Source organism: Podarcis liolepis, assembly GCF_965112155.1.
Source record: "Podarcis liolepis genome assembly, chromosome: 11".
Taxonomy (NCBI): domain Eukaryota; kingdom Metazoa; phylum Chordata; class Lepidosauria; order Squamata; family Lacertidae; genus Podarcis; species Podarcis liolepis.
In genome coordinates this window covers 53,247,602-53,269,858 of record NC_139565.1, presented here as the reverse complement: position 1 = coordinate 53,269,858, position 22,257 = coordinate 53,247,602, and the positions used below count along the sequence as shown (strand labels likewise).

General features: G+C 43.9%; 1 protein-coding gene across 3 annotated transcripts in view; it reads left to right on the top strand.

The window, feature by feature from the left end:
- Positions 1 to 22,257, top strand: part of DCC (DCC netrin 1 receptor) — a gene marked incomplete at its 5' end in the record, with an annotated part of 945,448 nt that overhangs the window by 743,832 nt on the left and 179,359 nt on the right. The window lies entirely within an intron of this gene.

Below are 22,257 nucleotides of genomic sequence, written 5' to 3'. Positions count from 1 at the left end.
AAATGTTTTCAGGTTGATTTGTGCAATTTTTCTTCTGCCTCAAACTGGTTTGCTGTGGCCCAAATTCCTGGGGACCCAACAGCTCATCATCACCCAGTTTCAACCCAGCTTTGCCAGCAGGAGTGAGCAAGAATGTAGGCATTTGGTTCCAAGGCCGGTCATCCCAACAGATGGTTTTCCTCAGACTTTGAACTAGTTTTATTTGGAGCTTATTGGTTTTGTGTAATAATTAGGATTTGGATAAACACTGAAGGCACAGATGAACTTACAGGCTGGGCAAACGTCTGCCAAAGGAATGAGAAATTAATATATGCTCTTATTTCATTCCACTGTGTTGAGGCTTCCGCTGGGAGACGGGCACAATTAAAATAACCCTTTACAATAAGGTGGGAAGGAGTCTGCATCTTTTGGAAGCCAATTCTCTCCACCCCCACATGTAACAGGATAATCTATGGCTAGCCTATGGATGCTAAGGTCTTTATTTGACCATTTTTTGGAGAATGAGATCCCACAGCTTGTTTCATATCCTCCCTGATACAACTCTCCCAATCAACAATTTGTGCAAATTTGCAGGTTTTCTCTCCCCTGGATTCACTGCACTGAACAACAACAAATAGTGAATGGTGCAACTACCTTTTCCTAAGTGTTATGTCACAAGTGACATCCCCCATCAGTCTAAAGATGTGGCTGTTTTATTTAGGTTTTGCAAAATGATCTTTCTATGCCCTTCGGTTTCTCTTACTCTTGCACATAGAATCATAGAATCATAGAATCATAGAATAGAGTTGGAAGAGACCACAAGGGCCATCGAGTCCAACCCCCTGCCAAGCAGGAAACACCATCAGAGTACTCCTGACATATGGTTGTCAAGCCTCTGCTTAAAGACCTCCAAACAAGGAGACTCCACCACACTCCTTGGCAGCAAATTCCACTGTCAAACAGCTCTTACTGTCAGGAAGTTCTTCCTAATGTTTAGGTGGAATCTTCTTTCTTGTAGTTTGGATCCATTGCTCCGTGTCCGCTTCTCTGGAGCAGCAGAAAACAACCTTTCTCCCTCCTCTACGTGACATCCTTTTATACATTTGAACATGGCTATCATATCACCCCTTAACCTCCTCTTCTCCAGGCTAAACATGCCCAGCTCCCTTAACCGTTCCTCATAAGGCATCGTTTCCAGGCCTTTGACCATTTTGGTTGCCCTCCTCTGGACACGTTCCAGTTTGTCAGTGTCCTTCTTGAATTGTGGTGCCCAGAACTGGACACAGTACTCCAGGTGAGGTCTGACCAGAGCAGAATACAGTGGCACTATTACTTCCCTTGATCTAGATGCTATACTCCTATTGATGCAGCCCAGAATTGCATTGGCTTTTTTAGCTGCTGTGTCACACTGTTGGCTCATGTCAAGTTTGTGGTCAACCAAGACTCCTAGATCCTTTTCACATGTACTGCTCTCACATATCTCAGGACAGGAGAAATGGTCCATTTCAGTTTCTTAGTTTTTCATTTTTCCATTCTTAAGTTCAGCTCTCCACATTTCCACATCAGTTTGTATTTTTTCAAGACTAAAAAGTCCTCTGTGAAATTTCACCTGCTATGTACTTTCTCCTAATATGCACATGTTAGTATGCCATTTTGCCTGATGGACACAGTTTTGCAAAGCAGAATATGATATAAGCAGTTGGCTTTTATGCCGCCTGCCTGGGCATGGCCTGCAGTCGATAGCCAGCCAGGCAGTAAGGCATTGGCCCTCCAGCAGAGCCTCTGATTGGCCCATTATATTTTGACTTTTGGGCGGGGAATTCTGATCAGTATTTCGCCCGGCCAGGGAATTCCCTTAACAGCCGGCCAACACATGGACTTCTGATGCTGGGAATGGTGGATTGTGCGAAGGTCTGCAACCATCGCCCATCCGAGAACAATGAGCAGCCTTGTTGGGATGTTATTTTCTCTTTCGTATGCAATTTTTGCACAGTTTACTCTAGCAGATCCATGTTGAACAGCATTGCAGAATTCAGAGACTTGCACATTTCAAAGGGTGGCTGTGTTTTGACTTGTAGGTCGTTTCGGAAAGTTAAGATTAGTCAGGTTGGTAAATCTTGGTCAGCAGGTACATCTTGACCCAACCGCCGAAAACTATAATTTGATGATACAAGGTACACTACAGAGGCCATTCCACAGCCAGGGGACAGCACGGAGAATGCCCTGTAAATGCAACATTCATTTGTACACACTACGCATGCATGCAATTCACAATGCAATGTCTTCTTTCAGATGCGGGGATCACACACGTTCTGACAGTCGGCTATAAAGCTGTGGTAGAGCTGCCAAAACCCTTCTCTACTGCACTGCTTCCCACCTCCAGAAACACCAGCCCATTTGCACCAGGCCTCATGTGCTGGCAGCTTTAAACATGACACGGGGTTGGGACATTCATAAACCTTTCATGCCACCTCAGCAGCTGAGCCAATAGTGGGGGAAATGTCATTGCAGTCAACTGAATCTAGATCCCTCGAAACCAAGGGTCAAGGATTGCAGCTGATGGGAGAGTGTGTTTGTCAGATTTTAGCAATAATTTGGCAAAACTGCTTCTTTCCTCCAAAATCATCTGTTCTGCAGTTTAATTTGGCATCTCGTTCATCTCTCTGCAACCATAGTAACTGCGCTGAAAAATTATCCGAAGCTGGCATTGACTTTACAGATAGATATCTAGATACTATACAGTGGTACCTCGGTTTTCGAACGTAATCCGCTCTGGAAGACCATTCGAGTTCCGAAACGTTTGAAAACTGAAAACTCAATACGGAACCTGCGTGGCATGTTCAAATTCTGAGGTGCATTTGAAAACCGAAGCATTTACTTCCGGGTTTACGGAGTTCGAGTTCCGAAACGTCCGTCAATGGAGACGCTTCAGGTTACAGACTCAACTAACCCAGAAATAGTACCTTGGGTTAAGAACTTTGCTTCAGGATGAGAACAGAAATCTTGCAGCGGCAGCACAGCGGCAGCAGGAGGCCCCATTAGCTAAAGTGGTGCTTCAGGTTAAGAACAGTTTCAGGTTAAGAACAGACCTCCAGAACGAATTAAGTACTTAACCTGAGGGACCACTGTATAGTACATATAGATATATAGATATGATATACCGTATTTCCCCGTGTATAAGATGCCCCCATGTATAAGATGACCCCTATTTTTTTTAACCCCAAATTAAGTTGTTTAGATTTTTGGGGGGTGGGGGAATTCACTCACCCGCTTGCCCGCCACTGCCAATTGCTTGCCACAGCCACTGCCAATCGCACATCTCGCCACAGCTGCCAATTGTCTGCCTGCTCACCTCTTCCAACAGCCAACCTTCCCACTTGCTTCAGCCACCAATTGCCTGTCCACCTCACCACAGCCGCCAGTTGCCATAGCCACAGCCAATCGCCAGCAGCCTTGCCACAGCTACCAATCACCTGCCCAATTGCCACTGCCAATCTCCTGCTTGCTGCTGCCATTAATTGCATGTCCCTCCTCTGCATTCACTATAAGACAACACTCAACTGTTGCCTTTTTTTTTTTTAGCATCGTCTAATACACGGGAAAATACAGTAGATAGATAGATATAATGTAGGCTATATATAGTTGCCAAAAGATCATTTCAAGGCAGAGATAACTGCCTTGGGGGGGGGGGGGAAGACCCTGCTGAGGTGGATATAGCCAAATAATCTAGAAGATTGTTTGGCCAGACAGAAAGAGAGTTCTCTCCCCTCCTCCTCATATCAGCCCCACCGACAACCCAAGGGGGATTAAAAGAATGTGCGCTTATTAGAAAGAGATTTGATGGGAATCTTATCATTATAAAGCTCTTAATAAAATGAAGGAAATCCCGGTTTAGGCTAGTGCTGGATTATGAATTATCTTCCTCTTGGCCTATTCTCTTTTTCCCAAGGGAAAGGGATGATGTTTCGATGCGCTTTAGGTTGTGTTTGCTTTTCTTCCAGTAAATCAAGAAAAATCAGCTTGACATGGCATTGTCCATGGGGACAGAAAGAAGGGATGGCTTCCCCCAAATTTGGAGGATCAGGGGTTTTTTTTTAAAAAAAGCATACTCCACCTAGATTCTTCTTCTTCTTTTTTAGAAGCTTGCAATGAAAGAGACAAAGGTGGTGACTAAAATGGATCAATTGCATATAAATGCCGGCAGATCATTTCCAATAAGTACTACTTTTAAATACTTATTTAAAGAACAATATTCTGATCAAATAATGAGGTATGATATGTTGAATTGCAAATAAAAAGGGAGAGAATACATTATATTTTAGGTACAGGTAATCGAATATCTAGGGCCCACAGCTTCATTTAAACAAAGGATGTGGGGACTGCCCTAGCCGGGTGCAACTGCTGGCAGTCAGCTGGCAATCTCTCCCTGGAAATCAGTTGAAACTGACAGGGAATTCCCTTTCTCCAGAAGGGTGCAACATGGTGCTCCCTATAAAATCTGCTTAACACTGTACTTTTTTGCACTTTCATTGTTGCTTACTAAATTTCTGTATCTCCCTTCATTCGAGGATCACAGGACAGATTTCAATATGAAAACACAAAACTGCACAACATAGTAACATAACATAGGAACAAACAAAAATATTATTATTATTATTATTATTATTATTATTATTATTATTATTATTATTATTTATTATTATTATTATTATATTTCAAAACTTTAAAATGCCTGCATGTCAGAAGAGGACAGAGCATGCAAACCCATTCTCCCTCTGTGTTGTCTGGAAATGGTCAGGATGCATGAAGCAGAAAAGCAGTCAAGACCGAACATAAAAACACAGTAAGATGCTTTGCACAGAGTCAGACAGATAATTTATTACGGTCAAAGACCAGCTCGCACAGTCAGACTATTGGTCTATCTCAGGCACAGGCAAACTCCAGCCCTCCAGATGGTTTGAGACTACAATTCCCATCATCCCTGACCACTGCTCCTGTTAGCTAGGGATGATGGGAATTGTAGTTCCAAAACATCTGGAGGGCTGGAGTTTGTCTATGGCTGGTCTCCATGGTCTCTGGCAGGGAATCTTTCCCAGTCCTGCCTTGGAACCTTGTGCAGGCAAAGCATATTTTCTACCACTGAGCTATGGCTCTTCCACTTCCACTGGACATGCAAAAACACACCAGGGTGGAATCTACACACATAAAAAAAAAAAGGTCAGATAATGCTTTTTTAAAAAAAAAGTTTTTCAAAATATATTGAATTTTCCCTAAGGCTCACCATCGCCATCTGGTGTCGCATTGTATATTGCGCTTAAAATGCACTTAAAACTGAGTCCCAGGATTCAGTACCTCCCTTGGAGGAAAGAGAGTGTGGAGGAAGCAATATAATATTTTGAAGACAGCCATTTGTTGGCCATTTCAAGTGAACCATCACACTGCTCTCAAATGCCTTTTGTTTTGAGGGATGTTTAATGAAGTTTTATTTGCTCTCCGGGTGCTGGAAGCTTGGAGGAAGGAGTTTGGCAGGCACCTGAGCTTTTGAGACTTTGCAGGAATAAATAAGAGAAGGTGAGAAAAGCTTGCTTCAGACTGGAGCAAACGTGGGAGGAGCTGTCTCTCACAATAACAAGAATTTTAAAGAGATATTTGGGTTCTAGAGTGTAAATGAAATGTAGAAAGACCAGGGGAGAGCATGCAGACAAGGATGTCAGGCACCAGTTCTGTTTGATGCCCTTGAGAATTCTGCCTTTTGCATTTCTTATCTGGCTCCTGAAGCAGGTGGGAAAGATGCAATGAAATGTGATGTGTCTGTTCAAATAAATGGCTGCACACTGCTACATGAAGACGCATTGACAACAATTGTTTGTTCATTCATTACGACGAGGTCTTGCATACCTTGTTTGTTTATGGGGGTGATATGCAACAGAAATAAAGAAAGATACAACAATTCTTTGGAAAGACTTTAAAGTCAATCCACTTTAAAAGCTTATTACGCCTCTGATGCATACCCAAATCAGAACACAGGTAATTCCTTTCTCTAATGTTCATACAAATCTCTTCTCTTCTGTTGGCACCCCTGTGGCTTGTTATGAGTCAGAGGAATTTTGCATCACCTGCAAAAGTTGCTTCATTTTTGCATTACTGTATCGTTTAGCTAAAACGCCTCCCATTAGCAACACTTTGATTTTCATGTTATACAACAGTACTATTTATACAGATGCAGAGAGAAGAGGCTGGGAATCTTTTCTTTTGGCCTGCTTCTAGGAATCAGAAAAGTTAGCCAGCCACTTAGGTAAAGGTAAAGGGACCCCTGACCATTAGGTCCAGTCGTGGCTGACTCTGGGGTTGCAGCGCTCATCTCGCTTTATTGGCCAAGGGAGCCAGCGTACAGCTTCCGGGTCACGTGGCCAGCATGACTAAGCCGCTTCTGGTGAACCGGAGCAGCACACGGAAATGCTGTTTACCTTCCCACCGGAGTGGTACCTATTTATCTACTTGCACTTTGACGTGCTTTCAAACTGCTAGGTGGCAGGAGCAGGGACCGAGGAACGGGAGCTCACCCTGTCACAGGGATTCTAATCGGCAAGTCCTAGGCTCTGTGGTTAAACCCACAGCGCCACCCACGTCCCCAGCCAGCCACTTACTGTCCTTTAATTTATTGAAAGTTTCCTTGCGATCTTTGAATAGCTTCATTTATAGGACGCTTCATGATTTCAGTGGATGCAAGCTTACACTTCATCATTTGGAGGTGGCCAAAAGTAGTATGTGTGTTTTCTTCCTCCTGCATTTCTGGATCTGAAAACTATAAACTCTTAAAAAGAAAGTAAACTGTGACCACATTTGCACCGTACATTTAAAGCACAATGACACCACTTTAAGTGCTTGTTCTGAGAGCTGTAGTTTTTTAAAGGTGCTAAGAATTGTTCCCTATTCCCCTTCCAGAGCCACAGTTCTCAGAGTTTTCTGAGAGGACAGATTGACTCAGAATTGTAGCTGTGTGAGGGGTTATAGAACTCTCCCAACATCTATCAGCACCCTCAACAAACTACAGTTCCCAGGATTCCTTTGGAGAAGCCATTACTAATTTTTATTTGACTTTTACTTCATACTCTGCCTTTCCATATTGCTATACAGAGGGTGATTTACAAGCTGAAGAAACAACAAAATATACAAGAGCATCTTATAGCAATCCGATCCAATGCAAACAAGTCATAATCAAAATATAACAAATAAATTAATGAGCAATAATCTATTAGAATTTAATCATACCCAATAAAATTAACGCTCAAAATATAAACAAATAATAATTAAACCAAAATTCACTCTCAACAATTACAATAAAACATTACTAAATTGCAATCGATAGAAATAATGGCATACAATACGTGTAAACCATGTAAAGAGGCTGAATTGGGCAACTAAGTCAGATATTGTTTAAAATTATAGGTTGTGACTGTACAATTAGGCATTTTTAATGGCCACAATGTTGACATGAATCTATTCCATCATCCTAGTCTATACCTATAGGGTACTGGGCCCCCATGTCTGACCTGAAGTCTCCTGGTTTGCTTCGTCCCCTCCAGGTGGCAAGAGGAGAACTTGAAACTATATCAGGAGAGTGGCATCTATAGGACTTAGTGTAGGGTTCCCGGGGACAATCCCCGGATTTGCAAATAAGTCCCCAGACAAATTCTATCCCTGGAATGTCCCCGGATTTCATCTAATGTCCCCGGGAAATGCAGCAGCAGCAGTCTCAGCAGCTTGGAGCAGTTGGCTCTGGCTGGCTTCAGAAGCTGCTCAGAAGTCCCCATATGATGGTGGTGCAGGGGCTCTAAGGTGCAGCTTCTGGGCTGCCTCCACCTTCCCTGACCCCAGCAACTGAGCTGTGAAGGGAGGCTTCACACTGCCTATCGGAGCAGCCTCCTAACTCCTACTTGCATGCAAGCAGGGCAAGGATCTCCCAGCTATGAAGGGAGGCTTCACACTGCCTATCAGAGCTTGCGTGCAAGCAGGACGGGGCAGGGATCTCTCAGTTAGGCAACAGGAAGCCTCCCCAGCTGAGGGATCCCTGCCCCCTCCTGCTTTCACGCAAGTAGGAATGGGATTGGGGCTGATCCGATGGGAAAGGAGGCATCATGCTGCCTGAGCCTCACCACTGCCACTGCTCTCGGCCCTCCTTCTCCACCTTCCATGCCTGACCCACTGCGCACCGCTTCCCCACCAACACCACCACTAAAGAACCAACAACTCGGGGGCTGCCCAGGCTCATGGAGAAAGGAGGTAGAAACCTCGGAGGAAGGGGAAACGTGGCGGTTGAGGTCAAGGCATCTGCCACCACCCTGAACGTGTAGTATTTATTTATTTAAAGTGTCCCCAGATTCATTGGGGGGGAAAATCTGTTAACCTTAACTTAGTGTGCAGCTTGCAAGGTTCAGCCCAGCAGGAACCATCTGCAAATTATTACACAAACTCTTGAGCAGGAGGCGTCTGCCCTCTCCCCCTCTTCCAGTTAACCTCCCTCTCTGCAAATTATTGCATAGACTGTTTGGGACCTGCCTCCTTTTCTCAGCTTTGGGCCCTGAAAACTCAGGATCGGGTTTCTTCGGACCCAGCTACCCTATGTTCAGTGTTCCTCTGTGGAGCTTACTTCCATTTCCCATGTCCCTCTTCCTGCCTTTTTCGTTCATTCAGACCCCACCCTGCCCCTGAATAGTAGAGCAATATGTCAGCTACATCAGAAGAGCTCGTCACCTTTTGATAGCAAAATTAAACATGGTGTTTCCTTACCCTGCGAGTAATTAATCACAGAGGCAAATGAGAAAGTGCACATTCTGTTACGAGTATTATAGCATTGTTATAATATTTTCAGGAAGCTGAAACCTCCCAAGGCATCATAGAAATAAGACTACTTGAGTAAAAAGGAGAATTAATTTTCATTCCTGCATATGTGATAAGTTTAACCGGGATGTCTCTCAAACCTAATTTGTAACTGAATTGCTAATTGCTCAGCAGCTGTGCCCATTGGGGATTTGGGCTGCTAAATAAACACATCTTTATGGCAAAGTAGTAATATATCAAATTTTTTTTGGTGAGGAGAGTAGAAATGTGTCAAATAAGAGTGGATCCTGAGGGTTTCAAGCCCCAGAGATGAAGGGAGAATTCTTATTTTTCTCCTCCCTCCCCAATGTGACCGTGAAAACCACAACTCATTCAGATTTCCAGGTGCCACCATGCTAAAAGCCAGCGACACAAGTTCTGTGTGCATCATTGACCTTGAAGGAACTGAGTATGTTTAGCCTGGAAAAGGGGAGATGGAAGGGAGATATGACAGCCATCATCAAATATCTTAAGGGCTGTCACATAGAAGAGGGAACATGCTTGTTTTCTCCTGCTCTGAATGGTAGTACTCAAACTAATGACTTCAAATAATAATAATAATAATAATAATAATAATAATAATAATAATAATAATAATATTTATACCCCACCCTCCCCAGCCAGGGCCGGGCTCAGGGCGGCTAACACCAAATATAAATTACAATAAAACATAATAGGGGGAAAAAAACAATTAAAATACGGCTTAAAATGCAGCCTCATTTTAGTAGCAGCCCATAAATCAAGACCATGAAGGGAGGAAACATCAGATATTCACCCAAGGCAGCTATCCATGCTGGTCATACATGGGCCAGCAAAAGAGCCAAGGGAAAATTTATATACCAAATCCCATATTAAGGGGTCAGAGTGAGTCCAAGCCAAAGGCCAGGCAGAACAGCTCCATCTTGCAGGCCCTGCAGAAGGATGTCAAATCCCACAGGGCCCTGGTCTCTTGCGACAGAGCATTCCAACTAAACATACAAGTCTCTCACCAACCCTTGTTGTCATGGCCAGAAATATTCTACCTGAAGGAGTGTCTCCACCTCCATCGTTTGTCCCGGACACTGAGGTCCAGCTCCGAGGGCCTTCTGGCAGTTCCCTCACTGCGAGAAGTGAGGTTACAGGGAACCAGGCAGAGGGCCTTCTTGGTAGTGACGCCAACCCTGTGGAACGCCCTTTTAGAAGACTTTTAGAAGACATATCTGAAGGCAACCCTGTATCTGGATATTTTTAATGTCTAATGTTTTACAATTTTTTATGTGCTGTAAGCCGCCCAGAGTGGCTGGAGAAACCCAGCCAGATGGGCGGGGTATAAATAATAAAATGATGGTGATGATTCGGAAAAAACGTTCTGACAGTAAGAGCTGTTCAGCAGTGGAACAGACTCCCATGAAAGGTGGTGGACTCTCCTTTCTTGGAGGTTTTTAAGCAGAGGTTGGATGGCCATCTGCCATGGATGCTTTAGCTGAGATTCCTGCATTGCAGGGGGTTGGACTAGATGACCCTTGGGTCCCTTCCAACTTTTAGATTCTATTATTCCATGACCTGACAGCACTGCAAACTACACTTTACAAACTGAAGGTGGTTATGGGATTCCACCTACATTTTGTTGATCCAGTAGAATGTCCCTAAGATTCTTGTGAGAACAAATGGATGCCCTTGACAGATGAAGACAGTGTCTTCAGTAATGTCCCAGGGAAAATGGCAGCTTAAAACAAGGACCACCACTTCTCCTGGCAACCAGGTTATCTCAGAAAGCCAGTTTTGTGCCACTCTTAAGCTTCCAGATTTCCTGAATTCCTGTAGCCTATGCCACTATTTTTGCTGATGGATTCCTTTCCAGTTATCTTCTAATCTGCCAATTTGCTTTTCAGTTGTTAGCTTGCCTGCCTAAAATTTGCCTGTGTGCCACAGTTTCTCAACAGCACGGAAGGTACTTGACCAGCATTAGTCACTGGGTCCAAGTCCAAAGAATCAATGATTCAGAATTAGCCTGAGATCAACCAGTGAGACACTCTAAAGGGAGACCAGAATGAAGCAAGTCTGGTAAGATCATGTCACAGTCCCGTTTACAGGCGGTCAAAGTCCTGGCTGAGGACGTCGGGACCGGGGGAAAGATGGCAGGGTGGGAGCAGGAACGGGAGTCCAGAAGCCAGGAGTCAAGAAGCCAAGGGTCCAAGGGCCAGATAACCAGGAGTCAAGGCTCCGAGGATCAGGAAGCAAGGAGTCAAGAAACCAAACACAGCGAGGCAGGAAGTGTATTGCTGTGGCAAAGAGCCAAAGGGAAATGCTGACCTTATATTCCTTCCCGGCTCTTGCCACCAGGTGCTGTGAGTTACCAATTGGCCTCACCTGTGCGGCCACGCCTTGCCTCTTCAGAACAAACTTAAGAAAGCCTCAGTCCTGTGAAGCCCTACAGGTCACAGGGCCTCGCTCCTGCAGGCATTCCTGACAGATCATCAGGGAAAGGCTATGGCTCAATGGTGCAGCAGTTGTGCAAAATGTGCCCAGTTCAATCCTGGGCAAAAAAAACCCTCATAAGAAGAGACCTGCTGGATCAGGCCAAAGGCCTAGCCAATCCTTCCATATTCCTAGCGGCCAGGCTGATGTCCATGAGAAGCCCTCAGGCAGTACCTGAGTGCAATGGTGCCCCACTTGTGATTCCTAGCAACTGGTATCCAGAGACATAATGTCTCTGATAGTGGTGTTAGAACACAGCCACTATGACTAGTAGCTATGGCTGGTTGGCATCTTCAGATAGGACTGAAGAACACTCTGGTCTGAAACCCTGGAAAGCTATTGCAAATCAGTGTGAACTTCAAAATTTCCAGATGTTGTTGGATTACAAATTCCCAACAGTCCTAGATTCCATTAAGGAAGATGGGAGTTGTAGTCCATCAGCATCCTGGAGGGTCACAGGTTTCCCATCCCTGCTGTAGGCAATATTGAAATGATGGACCAATGATCTGATTCAATATAAGGAAGCTTCCCATGTTCCTAACATGAGTCTGGATCAGTCAACCTTGGTCATAGCAGGACCAAGGAGGACCTCATAGCAGGACATCAAAATAATAATAATAATAATAATAATAATAATAATAATAATAATGGCACATACTACATCTTTCCCCTTTACTGGGAAGTCAAAAACCTTTGCAGCAGGCAGAAATCTGCTTAAGCTGATGAAAGGCAAGATCCTGCAAGATCTCAGTGACTTCATTGCCCAAAGTGTGTACGCTCATTCCACTATAATTTCTATTCACATTAATAATAATAAAAATTGGTACGGCTTCTAGAATCTACAAAAACTTGTTTGACCAAACGGGACAATAAGACGAAAGAAATAAGTATCTGTGCTACAGGGAACTATGCCTCAATCATACCTCTTCCAACCCTCCTGAAGACTCTTACCTCTACAAAGAGTAGCAGAGCAGCCTCAGTTGACACACCTCACAGAAGCAGATGAAAGTTCTTGGATCACAAACGGTTTTTCAACCAATCCACGCTTGGCAGGGATGAGTTTATATTGCCTGTTTGCATACAGGGACTGCTTCTGCTGATAGAAAGTTCTCATTATGCTCTGAGGTGATCTAGGAAGGCATGACTTAGCTTTCTCTCATTCCCGTTTAATAATAATAAATATGGGTGGGTGGATGTTCTGATAAAGTTCTTCATTTATGCAGGAGCCTGCCTTACAAACAGGGATTTGTGGATTTCAGTTTTTCTCAGTTTCTCATTTTTCCATTCTTAAGCCACATCAGTTTGTGGTTGTTGGTTTTTAAGGAAAGAAGTATTTGTGAAACTTCATCAGCATTTTTGTGTGAATTTATTCTACTACACATATTTTTATATGCAATTTTGCTTAATATACACTTTTTTGTGAAGAAAGTTTCCCTAATAAAATGCATTTTAATATATTATGTCCTTTAATAAATGCAAGTATATGAACAATTTACCCTAGTATATGCATTGCTGTACACATTTCTTGGCTGGGAAAAAGGTAAAGGTAAAGGGACCCCTGACCATTAGGTCCAGTCGTGACCGACTCTGGGGTTGCGACGCTCATCTCGCTTTATTGGCTGAGGGAGCCATTTGTCCGCAGACAGCTTCCGGGTCATGTGGCCAGCATGACTAAGTCGCTTCTGGCGAACCAGAACAGCATACAGAAACGCCGTTTACCTTCCCGCCAGAGCGGTACCTATTTATCTACTTGCACTTTGACGTGCTTTCAAACTGCTAGGTTGGCAGGAGCAGGGACCGAGCAACGGGAGCTCACCCCGTCACGGGGATTCGAACCGCCAACCACCTGATCGGCAAGTCCTAGGCTCTGTGGTTTAACCCACAGTGCCACCCACATCCCTTGGCTGGGAAACTGCATTGCAAAATTCGGACAAGTATGAATCTGTAGGATAGCTAGTGCTTCTGTTTTGTATTGTTTTGGGGAAGACTGTTTCAATAACTTTGCCTTTCAATGTCAACTGAATCTAATTTCTGTCTCATCCCTACTTCCAAAGTATGTATGATAAAGAGGAGCATTGCTGCAGATCGCTTGTGCTTCTCCAGTGGCCATGAATCGAGCCCCTGAAGTGTCAATCGCTTCTTGCCTTTCTTCTAAGGGGTAATGTTCTAATAAAGTGTAAACCTGGGTGAGATTTGTCTCATCTGTCGACGGCTCTTTTTTGTTCTAACTTACACGTATAATTGTTTTGAAGTCATAAAAAGTAAGCACTCCGCAGCTCTGGAAAGATTCCCCTGCGAGAAGGGTTATGCGGCAGAGTTATTGCTTCAGCGTAGCTCGGGAACTTCCTCTGTATCTGCAGTATTTGATTTTGACTCAAACACAAGCAATTGGAATGAGTGCTTAAAAGGTCTCGGAGGTAAATTTACCCAGGAACAAGATTAATATTAAGAGCTGCCTATGGCTTTCAGAGAGAAGGCACTTTGAGAAAGAAGGGTAGGAGACTGGTTACTGTGACTAGCAAAATGGAAATTGGCTTTCTGATGTGTGGAGATTGCATGAGTCCTAGAGAAAGATTCTCAGAAGCCAATTGGCAAAGATCTGAAGGGTAGTGATGATTGTTTCTGAAAGGAAGCATGTGAATTCCCTCACTCTAGAGCTTCTGGATCTGTGTTTCCTACTCATACTCTCACACAGAATTTCCTTTCCTCATCTGCAGACTCCACCCTCCTCCTTCTCATGCCTTTGGACCTAAAGGGCAAATGAAAGCCTGCCCAATAGGATCTCCCCTCTTGCCTCCTTTGTATGCACCCTGTGCTATCCCAAAATCCACTCCAAGAACCCCAGAACTGATTTACAGGTGTCTCAATTGTGGTAGAACATTCCATTGTGCAAGAAGAAACATTTGCACTGATGGAGTTTTCCATTAGCACTACAGTGGTGCCTCGCAAGACGAAAAGAATCCGTTCTGTGAGTCTCTTCGTCTAGCGGTTTTTTCGTCTTGCGAAGCAAGCCCATTGACGGATTGGCGGATTAGCGCTATTAGCAGCTTTTAGCGGCTTTTAGCGACTTTTAGCGGCTTATCGGCTTAGCGGATAAGCGGCTTAGAAAAAGGGGGGAGGGGAAAAAACCCGCAGGAACTCGCAATACATTTTCGTCTTGCGAAGCAAGCCCATAGGAGATTTGTTTTGCGAAGCACCTCCAAAACGGAAAACTCTTTCGTCTAGCGAGTTTTCCGTCTTGCGAGGCATTCGTCTTGCGGGGCACCACTGTACTTTGGATACAACCCATTAATGTTAATAGACATGACTCACTTAGGTTCATTAATTTCATTGGGTCTACTCTGAGTATAACTTAGTTGGATATAACCCAGAGGAACGAAACATGGATACCTGAAAGACTGGGACTGGTGATTTCTCCTCCAGAAAAATACTACATCTGTTGGCTACCCCCCTCACTTTCAAAATAAAATCAGATATTATGATTTGTTTCTCAGGTTGACCTTAGCCAGTCATGAAACAAGACAGATAACTCCCCCCCCCCCCTGAAAAAGGCCAACACAAATTATCAAGAGGATAAAGTAAGGAGTAACTTCCTCATAAGAAAATTACTTATGAGGAAACGTTGCAACATTTGAGGGTTCTGTTTAAATAAAAGGCAAATAAGAGGGGACATAATAGTGGTTTGTAAACTTAGGCATTGTGTGGAAAACATTATCCCTCTCTCATAATACTAGAATCTGAGGCCATCCAGTGAAGCTGTCGGAAGATTCAGGTCAAACAAAAGGTATTACTTAAACTATGGAATTAGCTCCCACTGGGAATTGCCAATGGGCAGAGTGCAGTTATACTCAGGTGGGGCTTCCTCGAGGCATCTCGTTGGTCACCGTGAAAAGTAGATGCTGGACTAGATAGGTCTTTGGCCTGATCTGATACTTTTCATTCATGCATAGCTAGAAGTTAAACTGTGGTAGATTCAGATTCAATTTTGGGGTTCTTTAAATTCAAATCTGAAGTGTATCACTTGCATTTGCTCCATTATGGTTTTATTATTCTGCATTTTACGCAATGCTATACTGTAATGCTTTGCTGCTATGCTGTGGAAATCTCAAAGCTGTAGCTTAGGAAATGTAAGATTTTCGTCTTTCTTCTTTTTTCTGGAAGAGAGAGCTCTGCTGCCTGATTTTTAACATAAAGCTTTTAACATAAACTATACATTCTGTATTTGCTACACTAGAGCAGTGCTTTTTTTTCCTGGGGGTACACAGGGGTACGTAGGGGTGCACATACCCCTAAACATATTGTGAATCTTTGTACTTTTGTCCATTTACTGTATTAATTTTTCCCAGTTTGAACTATAAAATAGTGATATTTTTTTTTCTTGAGTCAAAATGAGAGTACCCCTAAACATTTTTTTAGGAAAAAAGCACTGCTTTAGAGTATACCTTTCCTTGTATGGAGGTGGAAACCTCTTCTGGAAATTAAGTTGGAAAAGGATGGAGTAGATCTATAGTGGATATGAGACCTTGGGGCAAATCCAGTTAAGACCTATGTCTATTTTTTCAAGTAGGTCTACTCTGAGTAAGAGATAGTTGGATAGCAACCTCTTGTTTCGTTCCATTTGGGATAAAGGTGATATCTCTTCTTAGTTAAAGATCTAGGAACTTGGTTTAAGTAATAAATTAAAATAGGCTCGATTTCTAATGTGTGGGGGAATTATTCAGGAGTAACTAGAGAGAACCAATCAGAATGCTGCAAAAGTTGGAATGATTCTCTTTGCCAAGAGGAAATAAAGGACAGTTTTTCAGCTCAAGATTATGCCAGTCTAGAAATGATGTTCAAAAGACTATTCAAACATACAAACCTTCTACCCAGACTGTTCTGTTCTGCCCCACTGCTCCCTGACCCAGGTTTGAATTGCTCCATGAAGACATTAATATTTTAACCAATTTTTGATGTTAAAAATGTGAGTCTTGTGATAAGAAAACATTCTAACTAAAAAAAAAAAATACATTTGATGGAATGAGCCTTATGGTGTTGAAGTATTAATATCAACACAAATGAAGAAACCATATTTTAATTCAGAGGACATTCTATTGCAGTATAATTCACTGCTGACCTAATTGGTGCCCCAAATGTTACAATTGTAGACTCATTCATTCATGCCTTCTTGCTTTTCCTTGGATTTTCTCAAGTAGCACAAATTCCTAGACTGCTTTCAAACATATAATTTGCTCCTTCTGCAACACTAATGCTTTACTCCTGGAAGAATCTAGAAATGAAATGGAAATATGTTTTGCATATCTAAATTATAACTGCCACTCAGATTATTTTTAATATAGAAGCACTGGAAGGAAAAGAGCAGTGTAATGTTATCCATTAAATAACATTACTGTTGGGGGACAAAACATTCTATTAGTAACTCACTTACAGCCCAATCTCAAATCCAGTTACAACCAGCATTAAATTTACCATCTGTTGAAAGCTCTGACATCAACTTCAATTTCAGGACTGTAGCTCTCAGACTGAGAGAATTAATGAGTTTCTCTACAATAAAGGATTTGTTTTCCATTATTCATTACAGCTATATTGTCCCTGATCATCCATCTGGGGTGTCCAGAAATAAAATGTAGGGCCTTATCAAATGGGTCACCAAGCCAGTGGGCCAAAGCCAGTGAGAACTGTCTCTGTTCAGCTGCCTCTGACCACACAGCAAAGTAGAATGGAGGGTCAAGTATCTGACTAGAATAAGAGGACAGACAAGGAACACACCAGAATGCAAGAAGCCCTTCTTGCCCAAGTAGGAACAGGAAGACGTCTATGCTCCTTTTTGTCCAGGAGGAGCCAGTGACTAACCTGGGTGGGCAGAGTCACAGACCCTCCAAGAGTCCCTATTTTCCAGGGACAGTCCCAGATTTACAGAAGCTGTCCTAGTTTCTGATTTGATCCCAGAGTGCCCTGCTTTTCCTTATGATGCCCTTATTTTCATTGGAGGGTATGGAGTTATCTGACCCCCGAGCCAACTGAAGGCAGCCCTGTATAGGGAAGTGCTTTTTAAAAAAATGTTTAATTATGTTTTTATATATGTTGGAAGCAGCCCAGGGTGGCTGGGACAACCCAGTCAGATGGGTAGGGTATAAATAGTAAAGTTGTTGTTGTTGTTGTGGAAGTGTTGCGGTTGTTGTTTAGTCGTTTAGTCGTGTCCGACTCTTCGTGACCCCATGGACCAGAGCATACCAGGCACTCCTGTCTTCCACTGCCTCCCGCAGTTTGGTCAAACTCATGTTCGTAGCTTCGAGAACACTGTCCAACCATATAACCCTCTGTCGTCCCCTTCTCCTTGTGCCCTCCATCTTTCCCAACATCAGGGTCTTTTCCAGGGAGTCTTCTATTCTCATGAGGTAGCCAGAGTATTGGAGGCTCAGCTTCAGGATCTGTCCTCCCAGTGAGCACTCAGGGCTGATTTCCTTAAGAATGGATCGGTTTGATCTTCTTGCAGTCCATGGGACTCTCAAGAGTCTCCTCCAGCACCATGATTCAAAAGCATCAATTCTTCTGCAATCAGCCTTCTTTATGGTCCAGCTCTCACTTCCATACATCACCAATGGAAAAACCATAGCTTTAACTATACGGACCTTTGTTGGCAAGGTGATGTCTCTGCTTTTTAAGATGCTGTCTAGGTTTGTCATTGCTTGTTATGGAATAGGACGTACCTAATTTCATCGGAGAAATGTTGGAGGGTATGGAGTCAGTCCAGGGGCTGAAATTAACCCAAAAATCCCCCCTTCCAATCAGCCAAAGACCTGGTTAAAGCTGTATAATGAAGGCACCAGCCAACCCTCCCTGGGGAAAACTTTCTTACTGTGTTGTTGGAAGTTGCCCTGACTGGCTGGGGTAATCCAGTCAGATGGACGACATATAAATAATAAAATAAAATAATTCCAAAAACAGGGAGCCGCTGCTGAAAAGGCCCATTGTTGTGGTGCCGGACCTCTCGAGGAAAAGGCACATAAAGAAGAGCCTCAGAGGCTGATCTCAAGGTCCAGGTATGTTCATATGGGGAGAGGCAGTCCTTGAGGTATTGCAGTCCTGAGCCACTTAAGGCTTTATATGTGAAAACCAGCACTTTGAATTGGACTGAGAAACTAATTGGCAGCCAGTGCAATTGGACCAGGATTGGTGTAATATGCTCATCTTGCTCCTGGGAGGCAATCTGGTAGCCCTGCTGAGCTGTTAAGCACTGCTGTTCCCAATGATTCACATGGCTGAGAAATTGATCAAGTCATATGCAAGACAGCCATGTGGTGTAATGGTTAGAGTGTCAGGCAAGGACCCGGGAAAGCAGGGTTCAAATCCCCACTTGGCTGTGAAGCTCACTGGGTGTCACCTTCGCAGATTCACTGCGTCTCCGCCTAACCTATGCCACAGGGTCGCTGTGGGGGATTAAATGAGGTCCTTGAAGAAAAAGGTAGATGCAGATCTAAAGTCTCAGAAGTTGCATCAGGGAATGTGAATGTGTCTTCCGGTCTGTATGAGAACATATCTAAGATCATGCAAACTCCCATTTAGAAAAAGGGAATTATAAATGGGCCGAACATTAAAGATTTATTGCTAACAATTATGCAAAACTGTAGCAGACCCAGTAATATAGGGTTTCCCCCACCAATGTTAGTGTAATGTCAGCTTTGACAAAATGGAAAGGACAGGTAGTTTGTTGCAGGGGACTGGGCCAAATATGGCAGTGGGTAGGATCAGAGGTACTTTACCCTCTTTCTCCCCCCAACCTTCCTTTCCCTGCTGGGTAACCCTTCCTCAGCTGCTTAAATCTTCCCTCCCATGCGATTCCCATGATGGCTGGCCCCATGCTGCTATTAAGCTTTTTTTCCTACGCTTAATAGCAAGATGCAAGATTCATTTTCATGCTGTGATTTAATCAACGTTCAGTGTGCATCAGTAGCCTTTAAGGAATTAGGCACTCGCTGGGGATGAGCGGTAGTTTTAGGAGAGACAGAGTATTTTTTAAATGGAAGACACAGGAAGGTGTCTTACACCAAGTCAGCCCATTGGTCCATCTAGCTCAGTATAGTCTACATGGACCGCCAACAGTTCTCCTTGGCTTCAGACACTGATCTCTCTCAGCCCTACCTTGAGATGCCAGGGATTGGACTTGGAATCTTCTGCAAGCTCTGGTCATTCCTTCCATGGGAAGATGTCCTCCACTGGACTTAAATGATGTACAGGCATCCAGGAAGGCTGCAGAGTGCTGACCACCAGAGAGATGATTTGAAGAATGAAAATACAGAGCAGATTCTCTATCACCGAGCTATGGTCCTTCCTCAGATAGGTTGCTAAGACTCTGGCAACACTCCAGAAATAAAGGGTGCTTCCACACTAGGTTTTCTGATGTGGAGTTTCCACTCTTTGCCATGTGAAAGCGAGTTAGCATTGGCACGAAGGGAGGCAGGAAAATGTATCCACTGAAATGTAGATAGTTCTGTACCACAGAATGAAAGAACAATGAGCGGATAATGCTAGGACCCACTTTATTTCTCTTAATTTTAAGTCATTTAAATCTGCTTTTAAAATTGTATTCTGATTGTCATAACCTGCCCTGGGAACTTAGGGCGAAGGGTGGGCAAAACATTTTGTCGCAATAATAATAATATAGAATAATCATCAGTCTGGAAGCACCCAAGATCAGGTTATTTGGAACCCCAGATTTGCATGTATCATACGTGTCCCTAGTTTTAAAGCAATGCAGGCGGAGAAAATGATGCCATAAATTCGTAGTTATCACGTTTTGGAAATTGTGAATTATGTAAGGTAAAGGTAAAGGGGCCCCTGACCATTAGCTCCAGTCGTGACCGACTCTGGGGTGGCGGCGCTCATCTCGCTTTGTTGGCCGAGGGAGCCGGTGTACAGCTTCCGGGTCATGTGGCCAGCATGACTAAGCCGCTTTTGGCGGATTAGAGCAGCATACGGAAACGCCGTTTGCCTTCCTGCTGGAGTGGTACCTATTTATCTACTTGCACTTTGATGTGCTTTCAATCTGCTAGGTTGGCAGGAGCTGGGACCGAACAACGGGAGCTCACCCCGTCGCGGGGATTTGAACCGCTGACCTTCTGATAGGCTCTGTGGTTTAACCCGCAGCACCACCCGCGTCCCTTGTGAATTATGTAGGTTTGCCTTTAAATGCAAACTGGATCAAATGTCTCCCCCATCACTACTTGCGGTTAAGCTCATCGCTGACCCTGGGCTTTAACTGGTGAGGAGAGAAGTTAATCTAGAGTTCTTGTTCAGATGTCGTGCAATGCTAAAATGTGGCTGAGTTGAGCATGACACAGCAGACAAAAGGACCAGGGTCGAGCAAAATGGCTGTGAGTGCCTCTCTGGGAGCCTGCAGGTTAAGCCCAAGTTTGGCTTGGTGTGCCATGAGAAGCAGCTTACAGGAATTATGTGGTTTCTTCTCCTCCCAGTCCCCATTATTTGATTTACTGAGGGTTTGTTGGTTTTTTTACCCAAAGGCTGATAATAATGCATGGAAACATATCCACAATAGCCAATTGAAAAATCAGCAGAACAGAAACAGAGATAAATATTTCAGCTTAACCTCCACTGCCAAATGTCAGCTTCAGTTTGGAAGTCTCCCAGTCCCTCTAAAAAACACCTGGGCGAGTTTCTATGCGAAGGAAGTCCCAGACACTAAGGAAGCTTCTGTGTGTGCGCTTGTTGACCTAACTTGGCACAAAGAAGATACATTATTAATAGGCTATTCTTGGCCCATCTTATAGTTTATGACGGAACAAAAGGGGAGGACGCATCAACTCGAGAGCTCAGGCTGAATGCCAGGCCTGGCTCAGTTGTGCAAGCCACTCACAAAGCTGTTTCTGCATAGCAGTGGTGTAGCCACTGGAGGGAGGGGAAACAGGGGCAGTTGCCCCAGACACAAAATTGTCAGGGGGTGCAAAATTTCGACATCTGGTGCTGCTTCAATACAGCTGCGCACTTCAGTTATTGGGCTCTGTTGAAAACAGCTTCTATCAGATCAAAATGAGCAGATAACAGCAAAGGTTGCTAAGTTCATAGCAGGGGCAATCAGAATAAGGGCCACTGCTGATTCAGGACTTTAAATTGTGCTTTTATATCAAATTTCCTTTTCTGCGTATACTGTAATGTTTTACTGTTGCTATGGCCATTGGCTAATGGGAATAAAGTTTTATTTATCTTTGCTGGCTTGCTTCTCCATGTGTCGCAGAAGTGACCTCTCCAAACAATGGAACAACACTTCCTTTCTTATCTCTGCGGCCAAGATTTCCTGAGTGCCATAGGCGCCGTGTATGCATGTGTATGCATACTCCATCCATTTCCCTCCCTTCCAGCCACCCCCTCTGCGCAGCCCCAGGCACTGGCAACCCACGCTACACCACTGCAATACTTCCAATGGTGCTGGGGCACCAAATGTGTATCAGGAGATGTAGAGCTCAAACTGGGAGCCTTGTGGATCCGTACGGAGATGATTCATGTGGTAAGCCACAGAACTACACTTGGTGCATCGGACTAGCAGTTAAATACACTTAGGCTCCAGACCAGCCCTGCCCACCCAAAGCAGGCTTGTTCTCTATGCTGGAACCTTACAGAGGCAAAACAGCTCCATTCTCCTCTGGGATATCCCTTGGGGGTTTCCTAGCTGGTGCCTCCCACCACTCCTCATCAGCCAGCCAGTGCCCAACATCCCCATGTGAAAACCTGGAGAGTTGTTGCTAGTCAGTTTCAACAATACTGGGCAAGATGAACCAATTACATGACTTAGTATGAAGACCAGCTTGAGGACAACCTCAGGTTTGCAGACCTATAACAGATTGCTAGGAGAGCACCCTAAAAGGGGGAGGGAAAAGAAACTTCAAAAAGCAAACAGCCTAATGATACCTGAGCACATACAGTAAA